The sequence below is a fragment of the Onychostoma macrolepis genome, chromosome 18 (genome assembly GCF_012432095.1).
Source record: "Onychostoma macrolepis isolate SWU-2019 chromosome 18, ASM1243209v1, whole genome shotgun sequence".
NCBI classification, from domain to species: Eukaryota; Metazoa; Chordata; class Actinopteri; order Cypriniformes; family Cyprinidae; genus Onychostoma; species Onychostoma macrolepis.
Window position 1 is genome coordinate 23,826,971 of NC_081172.1, and position 18,857 is coordinate 23,845,827.

An 18,857-nucleotide genomic window follows, 5' to 3' on the forward strand; every position below is an offset into this window, starting at 1 on the left:
AAATAGTTATTATTACTATTAGCCTATTATTATTATTATTATTTAGGCTAAATAAAGGAGTGCACTTAAAACAGTAAATTGTTTATCATAAAATAATTAATGAATGCTTTCTTTATAAATTACAGTTTTGGAAATGTGTTTGTGTACTATTCATTCTTAACATGAAGACTTATTTTGGTGATTTTATTATACTAAGCTTTTTCCTCCAGACTTAGATGCATGTTTCACTGTTAATGTTATTATTAAATAACTAGGCCTATTATAACATTGCATTCAGTTAGAGAGCAAAGGGATGACAACATAACCAGTACATATTTTTTTTGTATTGCTTTTTACCTTCTCCTCTTTTTTTTTTTTTTTTTTAGAAAATTCTGGAAATTTTCTATTCTTCTTTTTAGCCTTTATTTTAGGCTATAGGATAAAACACAGGCAGCGGTGTTTTATCCTATTGGTGATTAATGTAAAATAAACACTAAAAAGAAGACTATTTTGTGAGTGTGGATCATGGTCTCATAGGCCTCTGTAACAGGGCGAACAAGACGGGAGACGTGCGGATCCATTTGCAAGCTTTATTATACAGAGATGTGGTCAAAAAACACAGGCAGGGTCGAAACACAAGCAAACAGGTATGGCACGGGCAAAAACACAAGAGCAGTCCAGTGAACAGACGGGGTCGATCAGCGGCGAACATAATCCAGGGGGCAAAACAAAGAGAGATAATCCAAATACACGGTAATAGTCCAGACAGGGGCAAACATGGTCCAAACGACAAGGCGAGAGAAAAATCCAAGGTAGGCTATAAACTTAAGGAATGAACAAGACTAAACTAAACTTTAACACGGGAAAGACGGAATGACTCCGTAAAGCAGCTATCACTAGGTGAGTGATAAACGCAGAACAATACTCGGCGATCCAAAAGAGGAAGTCCAGGGCTTATAAAGCTTGTCTAACTGGATGCAGCTGTGTGGGTGTAATCAGTGCAATGGATGATGGGAACTGTAGTCTGGAGTGACATGTAACATTCTGTGCAGTGTGAGTCAATGTAATGGAAGAGTGACCTCTGATGGCAAGCGGATGGAAGTCCATGGACAGGATTCATGACAGGCCACTTTGAAAAATAATGTTTAATAAACACAATACAGTGCATCCCGCACCTAAACAGGTGGCCTGGATCTGGCGGTGGGGGCAGGGCCACAAATCTGTGAGTTTACAAACCCACGGGAATTGATTGCGAAAGCGTGCGCACGGATTATGAATTTGTGGGTACAGATTCAAAAACCGAGGGTACGGTTTACAAAATCTGAACGCACGGATTGGAAATTCGTGGGTATGGTTTATTAATTCGTGGGCACGATTTGTTAAACCGAGGGAACAGTTTAAGAATTCATGAGTATGGTTTATAAACTGAGGGGACGGATTGCAAAACCGTTGCCACAGATTTTTTATTTATTTATTTATTTTTGTCCTACAGGTGACTTGCTGGGCTCCGTTTGAATCCTCATTTAAAGTATTAAATATATTCTTTATACATGAAGAAGAAAAAAAAAACATCCAACATTTGCCCTCACCTTTTCTGCAGTGAAGCAGTTTGTTTAGGTTTACACCAAAGGAGTTCAAATACGAAATTCACTTTTCCTGGATATGTCACTTGTCAAGAAATTAACTTGAATTAATGACTCTGTCTGAATTTATGTTTACGCAGAAAGATGGAAATGAAATGGAACAAACCAGGAGAGATTGGCCTCATTAACTGACCCTACCAACACATCATGTGTCTCTGGATCCATCTACAGCAGTGTTTCCAGGAGGCACACCAACAGTACACATTTTGAATATCACCCTTGTCCAATCCATCCATTTTAAGTCTTGGAGTTTCTGCTAATGAGCTGATGAGTGTTTGTTAAGGAATAGTTTGAAAATATGCTCATTTTAAATGAGCAAAATCTGCACAGAACCAATCACCGGTGATCACTGTGAAATAATATAGAGTAGAGTGGGGGAAAATGCCCCCCTTAAGGATTTAAGTTTTTTCTGTGAAACGTCAACGAAAGCAACAGATATGCACTGCATTTTATTCAGCATCAGCTAATTTCAAGACTAAAGAGTGCAACAGGAGAGAGAGCGACATCAGCAGTTTTAAGGAAGATGATTGTGTGTTGAATGAATGAATGAATGAATGAATGTATGAGGCATTTATATAGCGCTTTATTGTGTATTGCAATACACCCAAAGCGCTTTACAATTATGTGGGGGGTCTCTCCTCAACCACCACCAGTGTGCAGCATCCACTTGGATGATGCGACGGCAGCCACAGGACAACGGCGCCAGTGCAATCACCACACACCAGCTACAGGTGGAGAGGAGAGAGTGTCATAGAGCCAATCATGTGGATGGGGATTATTGGGAAGCCATGATTGACAAGGGCCAGTGGAGGGAATTTGGCCAGGACTTACACCCCTACTCTTTACGATGAGTGTCATGGGATTTTTAATGACCACAGAGAGTCAGGACCTCGGTTTTAACGTCTCATCCAAAAGATGGTGCTTTTTTACAGTATAGTGTCCCCGTCACTATACTGGGGCGTTAGGACCCACACAGACTGCAGGGTGAGCACCCCCTGCTGGCCTCACTAACACCTCTTCCAACAGCAACCTAGTTTTCCCAGGAGGTCTCCCATCCAGGTACTGACCAGGCTCAACCCTGCTTAGCTTCAGTGGGCAACCAGTCTTGGGCTGCAGGGTGATATGGCTGTGGATATAATTGAGCGTCATTCAGTCATTCAGAACGCATCTTAACCCTTAAAAGAGGTCTTAAAATCCAAAATTATTGGGAGTATGGACGGGGACTTTTAAGAAGCTTAAGAGTTTCTTTAGCAGTGGAGAAAAACATGAAGAGGGAGAAGAAATGTGTTGCACACAATGCATGACAGTGAGTTAATAAAGACACTATTAGATCGTGCAGGGATCATGTTTGTGACCGATCTTATTAGAGATACGCTATCTCCGAAACCGCGCAGAAATACTGTAGCACCAGAAATCACCACATTAACATATTTAGCAACTGGAAAAATGCAACTAAGCAGCAGTGATGATTTGAGTATGTCACAACCTTCTATAAGCAAAAAGATCACACAAACAAATACAGCACTTTCAGAGCCTCATTGTGTCGCTGCTTATTTCCTATAGGCTACAATACATATGGTACATATATGTATTGCAAAATACATAAAGTATGACAGCATGGTAAATAAAACATAAAGAATATATAGGCTACATATATAATATATGAGAGTACAGTAAAACAGGAAAAATTACTCCTGTAATTTCAAAGTGAAGGCTTATAATAGACCCTACTCTTAAAAGCACTATTTTATTTCCTTCTTGGACAACCAACCATCTTCAAAAGACTGTGTCATAGCTAGCAATGGGGTCAGCCCCGCCTCCTTACTAAGATAAAAGGTTCTGTATTTTCCAGAGTTGCTCTCAGATTGGTCCTGAATCACTTTTAAGCTAAGACTCCTATTTAGAATTGTTTAAGCTAAATTGGGAGTTCTCTGAGAGGATTCTTAGAATCTTTAAGAATACAGGGCCTGGTCTTTTCACAATTGGATAGCTATCCCATCAGAGAAAATGCATGAAGTGACCAGGGCCTGTATTCTTAAAGATTCTAAGAATCCTCTCAGAGAGCTCCTAATTTAGCTTAAAAATTTCTAACTAGGAGTCTTAAAAATGATTCAGGACCAATCTGAGAGCAACTCTGAGCAAGGAAAAGACAAAACTTTTATCTTAGTGAGGAGGCGGGCTGACCCTGTTGTTATTATGACACAGTCTTTGAAGACTGTGATTGGTTGGTTGTCCAAGAAGGAAATAAAAGAGTGCTTTTAAGAGTAGGGTTTATTTTAAGCTTTCACTTTGAAATTACAGGCATAATTTTTCCTGTTTTACCGTACTCTCTCTCTCTCACACACACACATTATATATGTATATATATTATTTATTTACCATGCTGTCATACTTAACGTATTTTATAGGAAATGAACAGCGGCACAATAAGGTTCCGAAAGTGCTGTCAGTTACAGACCCAAATCATCACTGCTGCATAGCTGCATTTTTCCAGTTGCCAAATATGTTACTGTAGTTAATGTAATGATTACTTCCATTTCAGCGCTATGGCATTTCAGCGCTATGGCATTTCTGCGCGGTGTCGGAAATGTTAGCGTGTCTCTAATAAGATCGGTCACAAACAAGATCCCTGCACCATCTAATGTGTAGCGTCTTATTAACTCACTGTCATGCATTGTGTGCAACACATTTCTTCTCTCTCTCTTCATGTTTCGTCCATTTTCTCCACAGCTAAAGAAACTCTTAAGCCTCTTAAAAGTCCTCGTCCGTACTCCTAACAATTTTGGACCTTAAGACTTTTTTCTTTACTAGGATCTTTTCTTTAATTTTAAGAGGAAACATCCACATTTCTAAGAATTTTCTTAGAATTTTGCTACTAGAAGTAACTCTTAGAGCTAAGATTTTTCATGAATACGGGCCCAGGTGTTTTCACATTTCTTTAACATTTCACATACAAAGTACTGGAACCTATGGAAGTAAATGAATGACAAATGTATTTAATACAAAAAGCATGTTGAACGCACATTCCAAAACAAACAAACAAAAAAGCATAGCATTTTTAGAATTTGCTTTTTTAGTTGCTGAAATTTAACATGGCTTTATTTATGCTATGAACATTTTATTTTATAGCCTACTACAGGTCTGCTGAAAACTTAAATCTGATTTGCTGATTAACATTCTAATGTGAGCAATTGTTTTCATCGCACGGCTACAGTAGTTCCTGGCAGGTCTTGACCACATTACAGTTCCATATCACTTTGCCAAATTATTTCAGTCATTTCAAAGGTTCTCACAGCTTACAACAGCAAAAGAACCAAAACCCACAATGACATGAGGCAAATAAAGTAAACAATAGGATAAAAGCGACAAATTATTTCCATATTTTTGCCACAAAATTATGTTTTATTATTTACGGAAAGCACATGCTCTCTTTCTCTTGCTCTCTCCCTTCCAACATACATCACAGACCGACACTCACACACATGGAAACACACGTGCACAGAAAACTGTTGTTAGCACTACTATGATGATTTCATCAGTAAAAAATAGTTTAGCAAGCTACGTGACATTTCTCACTAGCTAGATATTAATGGCACTGTTATTGGAGCAGATAAACACAACAGTTTTGCTATTAGTACAGATGCTGCTGTGATTACTTTTGACAGACGCACAGACACAGGAAATGAAAATGCTTAATCTCTCTCTCTCTCTCTTTCATAACTGTATTTAATTAAAAACCGCAAAAACTACCACTATCAATGGCTCAATCCTCCATTATCACAGGCAAAAAACCTGATGAATGTCTTTAAATATATCTGTCACTCATCTTAGTTCATCACAATCTCACAAACTTCTATTATAATCAGTGAAGTTCTTCAAAAATCAACAAATATGTCTGTGATTGGCTACAATGCTCATTGCTGCAAAAACGCGTTGTAAATAGAAACCTTTGACACTCCCCATCTGATTCGTCAATATGCTTGTAACGGCCAAAACTATGGGCCCTATCATACACCCGGCAATGCAGCGCAAGTGTTTTTGCTAGTTTCAGCCCGACGCAGTTCTCATTTTCCCGTCCTGCGCTGTGTTGTTTAAATAGCAAACGCATTTGCCCCCATTTGTGCATGGGCGTGCTGGTCTACAAAATAGTTTTTTTGAGGAACTGAAAATAGACTGTGCCATAAACCAAATTTTTTTTGTTATTTAAAGAGCTCGTTAGTAGAAAATGTGCCTCTGGGTGGGTCCACGCGTGTTCACTATGCTTATCACACACAGGGATGCGCAGCAGCACACAAACATGACAAATATTAAAAATTAAAGGATTACAGTGTAAAATAATATTATTGTGCAGGCTACATCAATATAAAAATGTCATACATGTCATAATGGATAGTCATTGCGTGTATCAGGATTAGCCTACCTATTTGCTCACGCATGAGCAGATATTTTTGCTCTCTGGAGATGCGTTCAGTCAGGTGCGCCTTAAAATTCCACCGTTTAAATAACGAATCCGCCATGGAGCGAGCGCAACTTACTCTTAAAGGGAATGGGAGATGAGACTCTGATTGGTTTATTGCACATTACGCCCAAAAAACACCCATTACTCATTAAGAGAATAGGGACAACCAGTTTAGACCATGTGCCCGGTTGCGCCGACCGTTTTCCCGTCGTTGAACTAGCAAAAGTGGATCCGGACACGCCTTCCAGAAGTCATAGATCCTCTTATGGCTATTATTAATTCTTCATTGTCATTAGGATATGTCCCCAAAATCTTCAAATTGGCTGTTATTAAACCTCTCATTAAAAAAAAACACAACTTGACCCCAAAGATCTAGTTAATTACAGACCGATCTCAAATCTCCCTTTTCTGTCAAAGATACTAGAAAAGGTAGTATCCTCTCAATTATATTCCTTCTTAGAGAAAAATGGTATCTGTGAGGAATTCCAGTCAGGATTTAGACCGTATCATAGTACTGAGACTGCTCTCATTAGAGTTACAAATGACCTGCTTCTATCATCTGATCGTGGTTGTATCTCTTTATTAGTTCTACTGGATCTTAGCGCTGCGTTCGACACAATCGACGACAACATTCTTTTGAACAGACTAGACTTTGTTGGCATTAGTGGAAGTGCCTTAGCATGGTTCAAATCATACTTATCTGACCGCCATCAGTTTGTAGCGGTGAATGAAGAGGTATCATATCAATCACAAGTGCAGTATGGAGTACCTCAAGGCTCAGTACTAGGGCCATTACGTTTCATGCTTTATGTGTTACCCTTGGGAGATATTATCAGGAGACATGGTGTTAGCTTTCACTGTTATGCTGATGATACTCAGCTCTATATTTCTTCACGGCCTGGTGAAAAACACCAAATTGAGAAACTAACGGAATGCATAGTCAATATAAAAAACTGGATGACGAGTAATTTCTTACTGCTAAATTCTGAAAAAAACAGAGGTGTCGGAGGCGTTAATTATCGGACCTAAAAACCCCACATGTAATAATCTAGAACACTATCTAACACTTGACGGCTGCTCTGTCAATTTTTTCTCATCAGTTAGGAACCTAGGTGTGCTGTTTGATAGCAATCTTTCATTTGAAAGCCATGTTTCTAGCATCTGTAAAACTGCGTTTTTCCTTCTCAAAAACATATCTAAATTGCGACATATGCTCTCAACGTCAAATGCAGAAATACTAATTCATGCATTTATGACCTCAAGGTTAGACTATTGAAATGCTTTATTGGGTGGTCGTTTTGCACGCTTGGTCAACAAACTACAGTTGGTCCAAAATGCAGCAGCTAGAGTCCTTACTAGAACCAGGAAGTATGACCATATTGGCCCGGTTCTGTCAACACTGCACTGGCTCCCTATCAAACATCAGATAGATTTTAAAATCTTGTTAATTACTTATAAAGCCCTGATGGCTTAGCTCCTCAGTACTTGAACAAGCTCTTATCACATTATAGTCCTCCACGTCCGCTGCGTTCTCAAAATTCTGGTCGTTTGATAATACCTAGAATATCAAAATCGACTGTGGGCGGCAGATCCTTTTCCTATTTAGCACCCAATCTGGAACAATCTACCTAACACTGTTTGGGAGGCAGACACACTCTGTCAGTTTAAATCTAGATTAAAGACACATCTCTTTATCCTGGTGTACACCCTGGTGTTAGGCTGCATTAATTAGATTAACCGGAACCGGGACCACTCCCCATAACACCCGATATACTCGTTACATCGTAAGAAGAATGGCATACGCTAATATTTGTCTGCTTCTTTCTTATTCTGTTTCTCTATCCGTATCCGATCAGATAGTGGATCAGCACCAAGAGATGATGTCTGCAGCCCTGATCATCAGCGGAGAGCCCCTGAGACATAAATTTAAATTATAATAAACAAACAAATATGTATTATAAAAATACACAGAGAAACAATAAATGCATTTAACAATACATTACAATTATAGCAAACGAATAAATCATATAAATGAAAAACTTCAAATAATGAATAAAACACAAATATAACAAATACATTAAATTATAAATTAAAATGCTCCATTGGGACAAGACCACAGGAATCAGATTTTTTTTTACACAATATGACATGGCTGCGGTTGGAATTGAACTGCGGGTTTCGTCTGGCCAGAGGAGAACTGGCCCGCCGACTGAGCCTGGTTTCTCCCAAGGTTTTTTCTCCATTCTGTCACAGAGGGAGTTTTGGTTCCTTGCCGCTGTCGCCTCTGGCTTGCTCAGTTGGGGACACTTAATTTCTAGCGATTATCATCAATTTGGTTGCACAGATACTATTTAAACTAAACTGAGCAAGACAATGACATCTCTGAATTAAATAATGAATTGCCTTTAACTGAAAATTGAGAAAATTGAGTGTTTAATCTTATCATTATACATTACTGACACTCTATCCTCCAATTTGATACTGTTAAGTGCTTTAAAGATGACTTGACTTGTAATGAGAACCACTATAGATGAAAAGTTTGCTCTGCCTTTGTTATTATTTTGTCTTTGCTTTTATTGATAACGCTAAGAAAGAGTTAATCTCATGTATGATAGAAGCACGTTGACATGTACCAGCTATTAAACACGTGGACCGCCGATTATTCGCCTTCAAGCTGGAATTAATAAGAGTTATCTGGGTCAAAGTGTTACATGCTATTATTAGTTTCAACTGCGTTACATGCTATTATTAGTTTCAACTGAGGGTGCCCCCTCTAGAATATGACCGGTCCTGATTGTGCCAATCACACTGGTTGCTCATAAATACTTCTTTCACAGTTGCACACAATAATTTTCACACTGAGCCCTGTACTTGGCCTGCATTTTCATTGCATTTACAATTCTGACCAGCACGTGTTGCCATTAGTGTGTATGAATTTTGTGTATATCTTTTATTTTTGTATTACTGTGAGTGTTTCTGGATCTGTTAAGTGCTTGTGCAAGTGTGGTAGACTAGTATACTGTTTTCATTCTGTTATGTGTCTCATTAACGGAAATGTGAGCTTTTTTTGGGCTAGACAATGTTATTTTTAGACAAAGTTTACATTAAAAGTTGGATCATTGTATGTTAGCACAGCTTTACCCGTATCAAACTTTCTGCTATTGCATCTGTTAAGATGTTTTGATTTTCGGAAAAAAAATCATGGTTTATCCCAAGCAGTCTGATTTCACGAAGTTGGAAATTAACATTTATTAATATGTTCAATAAATTAACATTTATTTATAAGTAAATTAATAAAAAATTAAAAGTTCACTTTTTGATTATTGCTGATGCCTCTAGTAATTATGTATCTGATTTTTTAAATTTACAACCTATGTCGGGTTAATTTTAAGCCAGCCATATAGTAATTTGTAAACAATTGTTAATATAAATAAAACTGTCCAGAAGGTTGGGTTAAACATTTAACCCAACCACTGGGTTTGTCCATATTTCCCCCAGTGCTGGATTGTATTTAACCCAGCATTTTTAGAGTGTACTGACGCTGAAAAGTGCACAGGGTTCATGCTCATCTGCGTGAACATTCCATAGTCCTGCTGCAGGAGGACTGCAGATGTGGCCAGTGCAATAAACTGCAATGCCTCTAATGTAAGAGGCCTAAGACAGTGCTACAGGGAGACAGGAAGATCATCTTTGCAGTGTCAAACCATGTGTCCCCCCTAGTCGTGCAGTCCATAAGGATGAGATGAACTATAGTATTCAAAGCAGCTGGTGGCCACACCACATACTGACTGCTACTTCATAAGTCCTTTAGTTTACTTTACTTGTGTTTTTATTTTGTCCATCTTGGTCCAACGTTGTTTTAGGGTAATAAAATAAAATAAATATTTCATAATGAAACCATATTATTAATAATAATAACTTTTTGTGCAGCCTTGTGCTGAATTCATGCCCTGCTTAATGGCTAGTGATTTCACCTGAAAATGTTGACTAGACAGATCAAAAAATAATAAAGCTGTACTTTTATTTTTTAATGTTGTTCAGTTTGAAGTGCTGATTTTTGTTTAGTAAGATTACAGAATTCCCATTTCCTACAGCCTGACACTATTCTGCTTCTTTTTTTTTTTTTAAGAAACGTAAATTTTCCCCCAGATGGAGGCAGCATTTCATCACATTCACGTTGCAGGGCCTGACTGAATTCAGCACAAGGCTGCGCAATGCAGGTTTCATTATATAATGCTGATTTTCAAAGGCAAAGAACACACACACTCAATAGAGATCCAAATCCAAATCTGAACAAAGCTAAACATAATAAGGAAATCATAACTTAACAAACATAACACCCCAAATGAGTCACAAAGGAAACGTGTATACAAAAAGGACTAGTCCATTACAGACACATAGGCAGTAACACAAAACATAATATTTAAACGTGTAATAGGTGATTATCTTCAGAAACATTTTTTGTTATGCTGGTTGAAAGTTTCTTCACATGCTGATAGCAATCATTTCACGAGTTCACACTTACATATAATTAGCTGGAGTATAGTAATATGTATTTGGCATGCTGTCTGGGAAAGGACTCCGAGCTCGGGAATGGCCCAAACCCAGAGTACCCCTCCCCTGTATAAGTGTAGTAAGAACTCAAAAGTGTGGAGAAGGGGCGGTGGAGGGATGCTGATTAACCGTCAAAGGATAGAGGTATGTCAACTGTATTTATACCTATGGTGTTGATTAACTTGAGTGTGCTCCTCTTGTGTTAATTAGGCTAAGTACATGACGCGCTCCTCCCGAACTTTATTAATAAAACATCATTAAGTTAAATGGTCTAAATTTATTTTTATGTATTTATATATTCTGTTGAAGGCGCAGGACCAATAAATGTTCGTTCAATCAAAATGTTTGGTCCGAACATTATGAGAGGCTTTCCTACCTGCCTGTCAACATATGTGTTTGTATACCTCTGCGCAACCTGTTCATGCAAACATACATCATTGTTCACGTACGCTATGCAGACAGAGCGAGAATTGCAGTCAAACATCAACAACCTGACCTTCCTTCCTGGCATTGTAGTACTGTTACTAACTGTAATATTAAGTTTCCTCACTGGTGAATGACATATGATGTATTGTAGTAATGTTGTCTGTGGTCTTCTTGTTCTTAGTTAATGTTTACTAATGTTGTTAACTAATGTTAACTAATGAACCTTAGTGTAAAGTGTTATCAAAGAAATAAATGTTAACAACGAAGAATATACCACAAAATAGAAAGTGTGCACCCAAACTAGTCAAATGTGGTATACAAGAAATGCAAACCGAAAATAAATTTTTGTGCAGCCTTGTGCTGAATTTTTTCACGATCCAGCTACACCTCCAGAAGAAGTAAGTCTCATCACACTTTATATTTTTTATGATTATTTGCGAATCGCCTTTGCGATGAGAAACTTTAGCATGTAAAGAGAAATGCACCGAAATGAGTTGCTGTGAACAGAGCTGTTTTTGACAAGGTAAAATGAGTGTTGTTTTTCATGACCACTGAGACTAAGAATACCCTCAAGAATACCACAGCCACCGCACAATCAGAATTACTATAAAATCATTCTGAGGATAAATACAGATTTAAAATCATAACAGGAAATAGTTTAATAGATATGATACTGTTTTTTTAAATCAAATCTTTGCATAGCTATGACAGGAAATACTGGAATCTAATGATGTCTTAGAAAAAAACTGTCAATATTCAAAAATTAAGCATATACATAAACCCATATAGGAAATACATATAAGAATTATTGGATAAGCATGTTATAAACTTATGAAACACTGGTGTTTCATATTTTAGAGCAGTCACTGCAATTTATGAAATAAATCAATTAAATCTGTATGTGGGAGTGTGTGTGAAAAAATCAGATGTAAGCTCCTTTGTAATCCTTAACATTTTCATAAGTAACTGTAATTTAATTACAAGTTTTTTCTTAGTAACTGTAACTAATTTCAATTACTTTTATTGCAAGGGGGCATATAGCTATGGCCATAGTGGCCGGGCCAAGGGTCAAGGCCACGGAGGCGGATCCAGCATGGCTCCCGGGTCTGCCTGATCTGCCCTGGAGGGCGCCCACGCGCCTTCCGGGAGGGGGCGACCTGTCACATGTGTGTTCTCGTTGTGTTCCTGTCTGCCTTTATTTGTTTTAGTTCCGGTTCTTATTATTAGTTTCCATGGTTTTTGATTAATTACTCCACCTGCTTCTGTTCTTCCTGATTACTAGGGGTGTGCCTGAAGCCAAATACCTTATCAGCCAAACTGCATCAATTTAATTTGATTTGAATTGTTTAAAACGACTGAAATACAATTTAGCCAGTTTTTTAGTTTTTATTCTAAAATATAACAAGGATATTGCATTATTTTTATCAATAAAAATAAACGTATGGCACAAATGGCATTTAGAGTATAGTCCGTATCTCATATTTCCTTAATATCTTGCAGCTTTGACAGCGTTAACATGGTGTCACGTGGATGGGAATATGCATGGAAATGATATGCAGATGAGGTTATGCATAGTAAAACTAGGAGTTGTAAGCTCCATATATGGTTATTTCGGGGAGGAGTCGGGGTGGAGATGCACGTAGGCACAATCTTCCCCCGACTAGGATTTATAAAGTGATTTTTGCGCAGGTTCTGGTGTACACATAGTTGTATAAATCTGAAAAATGTTGTGCGTACGCAAAATCTAGCTTTTGTGCCTACGTACACTTTTAGGATGAAATCTACGGAGAGTATTATAAATGAGACCCTGGTGAATTAGTAAAAATTAAATAAAATAAATAAAGCAGCAAAAACCTGTGAAAGAAGCTCCATCAGTCAAAGCACCCACCACACATTCCATAGATAGTTTCATGTTACGTGCACAAATAAAATATTAACAATCTACATATTATGTTCATATATGAATTGCATATGGCAAATATTTTATTTTCCTGAACAATTTATATTATTCTTTTTACTTGTATCGCTGGGTATTTAAAAATGTAACTGGATAAGTCTGAATGAAAACTTACTTGTAAAGTAAGTTCTAGGGGTTTGAACATTCGTGCATGTGACTGAACAGAAACTGAGGCTTAATTTGTCATATATAACCAAGGCCAGATTTATGCATAGGCATTCTAGGCACCTACATCCCGGGGGGCCTAATCATAATAAGGAGAAATAGTTATTTATTCAGGCTACCTACAACAGCAAAATAACCAAAACTTGATAAGACATCAACCAAGCAAATAAATAATAGACATAATAAACAATAAAACAAAAACGACAAACTAGTTCCATGTTTTCCACACATAATTATTTTTTCTTAAGTGAGAAGAATGAGAGTAGAACAAGTTCAGTAAAAGGCAGATTCAAACTCAGGTCGATCATGTCAAACATTCATATTATGGGCCTTACCCACTAAACCACTGCTGTTGCTGTTAGACATATTTTGTATTGATGTCTATTGCCACTAGACATTGGTGGGTGCAGTTACTCCAAATAGCTTCTGCCAACAAGGTGGGCTATTTGCACTTACTTTAAATAGACACTGTATTTGGAACTACTTTTATTGGCGATATAGAGCAAATCAGACAATACTGTTCTTTAATGTACGTCACTTAATATTAGTTTCTTGTTTTTTAATTTGCATAAAATCAGTGTCACATTACATCACATACTAATACTCATGAAAACAACACTCTTCTTCCTCGACTGACATTGCTTAATTATACCACGTTATAAATAAAAAATTAAATAAAAAATTAAAAAACGAACTTGTACAGACAAACCTCATTGCACTGTGTGAGAAAATGTCAGTGGGGTGTGAGAACAGTGTTGGCAGCCCTGGTTTTCAAAGACTTTACAATGCTTTTCAAGGTTAGATGTTCCTTTGAAGCCAAGAGAGTTTTGTTCCAAACAAAATTGCATTGCAGTGATGACACATTTTTCGCATTTCTAAGTAAAAAATGTCTTTGTATTTCCATGACAAAACATATTACGCACTTGGCTTTCTAATATTCTCCTGCATTTTTTTTTGAGTCCTGACTTCTGTCTGCACTATACAGGTTACTAATTGAACAGGATATATGCTGTGTTTAATTAAATGAAACGTAACATTAATAACAATTTGTCATTTAACAAATTTAAATTACATTATATTTGTCCCAGATCATTGTGAATGTACATAATGACTTCACCCTAGGCTATAAATTATGTATTGATTACACGTTAGGTAATCAATAGGTCAGACTGCATGTCGCTCTAGGAGGTGTGAAACTTGACACCTCTGGAGGGTGCGCGCAGAGCGAGAGAGTGTGTCCGGTTCAGCTGAGGCCGTGTTCCGGCTGCGGTATGTAGTTTGTTGGACTGTTTTGAAGATGGGAATGGCACTGTGGAAGGCTAACACATCGGCGTCGCGGATAAAGCAATCTTTGGATATAAAAATATCCGCAATGCTGATGTGTTAGCCTTCATTGTATGGAGCGAATTTTGTGCCAATATTCATCAAACAAATCCAGCGTTTTGCAAATAAACACAATCTGCTTTGCAAAGAAAAACTCGACTTTCAAACAAACGCAAACTGATTTGCAAATACAAACCTCTATTTGAGAGAAAATGCAGAGGTATGGACAAATATGTATTGTGTGTTACAACTGTGAGACTCATTTGCCTTTTTATGACGAAATGTGACTTGATCTTCTCACAAATGCGTGCAGGCGGATTTTCTCACATGTGTCCAAACAGATTTTCTCATAAATGCAATCCAAAAACAGCAGATGGCACTGTTGGTCAATTTACGCTAGTCTCTCGAGACCCGAATCACCTTTTCAGGGAATACAGCAGACCAACATGAGTGGGAAAAAGGTGAGTTTCTATCTTACTATATCTATAATTAACCATTTAGCCTAGGTGTTTTCACAAAGCGTCCCCACTGCAAAGTGCTGTAAAGTTGTTAACATGATTGATTAGTTCAAAAATCAGTAGTGCCATGGCTAAACATTTAAGTAGGCAGTCTTTCTCTATAAAAACTGATCTATTCTCTGTACCTCTTATCCTCTGTTGAATCGCAGGATATAGAATATATAGGCTACATATGTTGATACAATTGTTCAACATTCAAAAAAATGCAGAGGTATAACAATGAATTGTCACAATATATTGTAATACTAAAATGCAGATGTATGTTGGATAGCGACAACTGTGTACCAAAAATGAATTTTATTTTTACATTAGGTCAAGTAAGATTTATTGTCATTCTGCTATATATGATGTGACATAGCCTACAGTGGAGAGAAATGTTGTAGGCTACCTCTGCAGTAAAAGTTTAAACAAGTATAAAACTACACATAGACAACCTACTGAAAGGAGTAGGCTAAACTAATTACAAATAGGCTACTATAATCAAACTAGTTTAAGATCAGATGAGCTTTATTGTGATTCAACTATATAAATGTACCGAAATATTATCTAAACATCGATATCCCTTTAGAAAATTAACCATGGTTTTACTAAATGCAAATTTAGTAAATTTGGTATTTGCAGAAAAGCTGCCATTTCAGAAATGGTAACCTGCAAAAAAAAAAAAAGATGGTTACCAACTTTAATTTTTGTAAGGGATATCATAGTTTATTATATTTATGTTTATATATAGCATACAGTAGTTTATATACATGCCTTGTACAACATTTAAAACTAAAAGTGGCCTGTAAGGAGATATTTCATATTTCAACCAATATTTTACTCTGAATACTGAAAGATTTTAGTCTGACGATAGCCTGTTTGGAAAAGCCCAACTCAAAATATGTAGCTTTTTATGAATGGCCGAGCAACATTTTAACTCATGAAGTTAAGAATAAAAGGCTACTGTCAGGAATTATATTAGTGGCTCTTCAAAATGCAAACGTTCGCCATCTGAGTCACTCCGAGAAGAGTCCTCGCTGTCCAGAGTGCGTGCGTCTTCACCCGTGTAGTGTGCCATCATCCAATGCACAGAAAAAGAAAGTAGGCTAAATTCTATGATGAAGCTTGACATTTTGATGCCATTTTTCAGGGGCATCTACATGTTTATCTGGTTGATCTCAGATCATTAACATGCGATCAGAGCGCTCAGTGTGAGGCGGGATCACATTACAGGAGAAACTGTCCCCCTCCTTACTACCATACAGATTATATAGGTGTCACAAAGCACGGTATACACAACTGGTGAGTGAGAACAAACAGGTTTATTGAAGGGATTCAGGATCGGGAGTGACCAAAAGCAGGTGAGTGAGCAAGTTAGTGTGAAGTTCAGATGGCTTAGCTGTCGTTGAAGTTGTGTCTTTGATTGCAGGTTCGGATCGAGGATCAAAGGCTTCGAGGGAGAATTGGCGAGGGATCCAATGGGTAAGCATAGAGGTAAGTCGTGATCATAGAGAGTCCAGAGCTGTCCATATAGTGAACAGTAGACCGGACAATGTGGGGAATGGCGTGTGTGTTTATAGTGGTGTTGATTGGTGTCAGCAGGTGCGTGCAATTAGAATTCAGGTGACTGTGATCGGGTGATTGTGCTGGGTGGTGACTGTTGTGATGGTGACTGATCCCTGACAATAGGCCTAATCAGAGAATATTTGTTTTCAATTTCAATTGGTTTATTTAAAAGTAGAGATGTCAAGCTTTCTATACATATATGTATCATGTATGTGAAGCATATTTTCACTAAGATTCAGGTTGTTTTATTAAGGTGCCAGTGAAGGGACCTTCGACCCCAAAGATTATTTTCTAATCATTCCATTGTTAAAATCATTCTGAAATACTGGTAAATCACTGTTTATTAAAATGCTGAATTTAGTATTATATCAGCGTGAACTTGATCCTTCTCCCCAATTCACATGACAAGAGTGACACCAGAAGAGAAATATTCATAATTTTGCTTAGCTACAAAATTACATAATTATTTTTGACACACATGATTGCACAGTGTTATAACATTTAAAACGTTTTAGATATTGCACTAAATAATGATTTGTTTTCATTTCATTTTTTTTTTTTTTTTGTTAATAATTAATGACCTCTCGGGTGATATTACTATATCTGATACTAAATTAAATTGTCTAAGCTTTCATTTTTGGTACACAATATTGTCGCTATCCATAATACATTTGCATTTAAAATTACTATATATTGTGACACAATTTATTGTTATACCCCTGCATTGTTTTGAATGTTAAACAATTGTATCAACATATGTAGCCTATATATTCTATATCCCGCAATCCAACAGAGGATAAGAGGTAAAGAGAATGGATCAGTTTTTTATAAGGAAAGACTACCTACTTAAATGTTTAACTATGTCACTACTGATTTTTGAACTAAACAATCATGTTAACAACTTTACAGCACTTATTGTGAATTTCACTAACTTTGTAGTGGGGACACTTTGTGAAAACACCTAGGCTAAATGGTTAATTATACATATAGTAAGACAGAAACTCACCTGTTTCCCACTCATGTTGGTCTGCTGTATTCCCTGAAAAGGTGATTCGGGTCTCGAGAGACTAGCGTAAATTGACCAACAGTGCCATCTGCTGTTTTTGGATTGCATTTGTGAGGAAATCTGTTTGGACACATGTGAGAAAATCCGCCTGCACGCATTTGTGAGAAGATCAAGTCACATTTCGTCATAAAAAGGCAAATGAGTCTCACAGTTGTAACACACAATACATATTTGTCCATATTTGGAACAGCGATTGATATAGTTTATTTATAGTTATTTTCAAAGCTTTAATGTACTGTCAAAAAACCTTCATTATTTTTTATTTAATTCTAACAAATAAGTTCTTATTAAAACTAGCCAAAATTAAAAATATTTTGCTTATAATTTCTGCACAGGAGAAACTTGGTGTTGTTTCCAAACAAAAGGAAATATATCGGTATTGGTATCTGTATCGGCCAAAATGAGTTGAAAAATATCGGCATATCGGATATCGGCAAAAATCCAATATTGTGCATCCCTAATATACTGTAATATAAAGTAATGCCTGAAGTCGTAAGATTTTTAGGTTTTTGTAAGGTATGGATATTCAATCCTTCAAATATTATAACATTTGAGTAATTACTAGTGGGTTACATTGGTGTTCACAATATTGTTCCAAATGGCTGGTAATTCCTTTAGAAGGAACTACTAGTGGGTTATTACTAATGGTCTACCATCATTCTTATTGTCATCATTTTCTTTAAAATTGTAGTTAGTGAATAATTTCTGTAACATGATTGATGAAATGCACAGGTGCATCTAAAAAAATTAGAATATCATGACAAAGTTATTTATTTATATATTTTTAATTGTAACATTTTAAAAAGTGAAACTTTCTAGATTCATTATATGTAAAGTAAAATATTTAAAAAATAAAACATATTTTGATGCTTAGAGCTTACAGCTCATGAAAGTCAAAAATCCAGTATCTCAAAATAGTAGAATATTTCCTAAGATCAATCAAAAAAAAAAAAAAAAAAAAGGATTTGCCAAACAGAAAAGTTCAAGTCCTTTAAAGTATGTTCATTTATGCACTCAATACTTGGTCGGGGATCCTTTAGCACAAAAATGACAGCACCAGTGAGGAGTGACATGGAAGTGATCAGCCTGTAGTACTACTGAGGCACTATTAAGCCTTCAGCTAGTCTGTATTGTTGGATCGACTGTTTCTCATCTTTCTCTTGAAAATATCCCATAAATTCCATATGGAGTTCAGGTCAGGCATGTTAGCTGGCCAATCAAG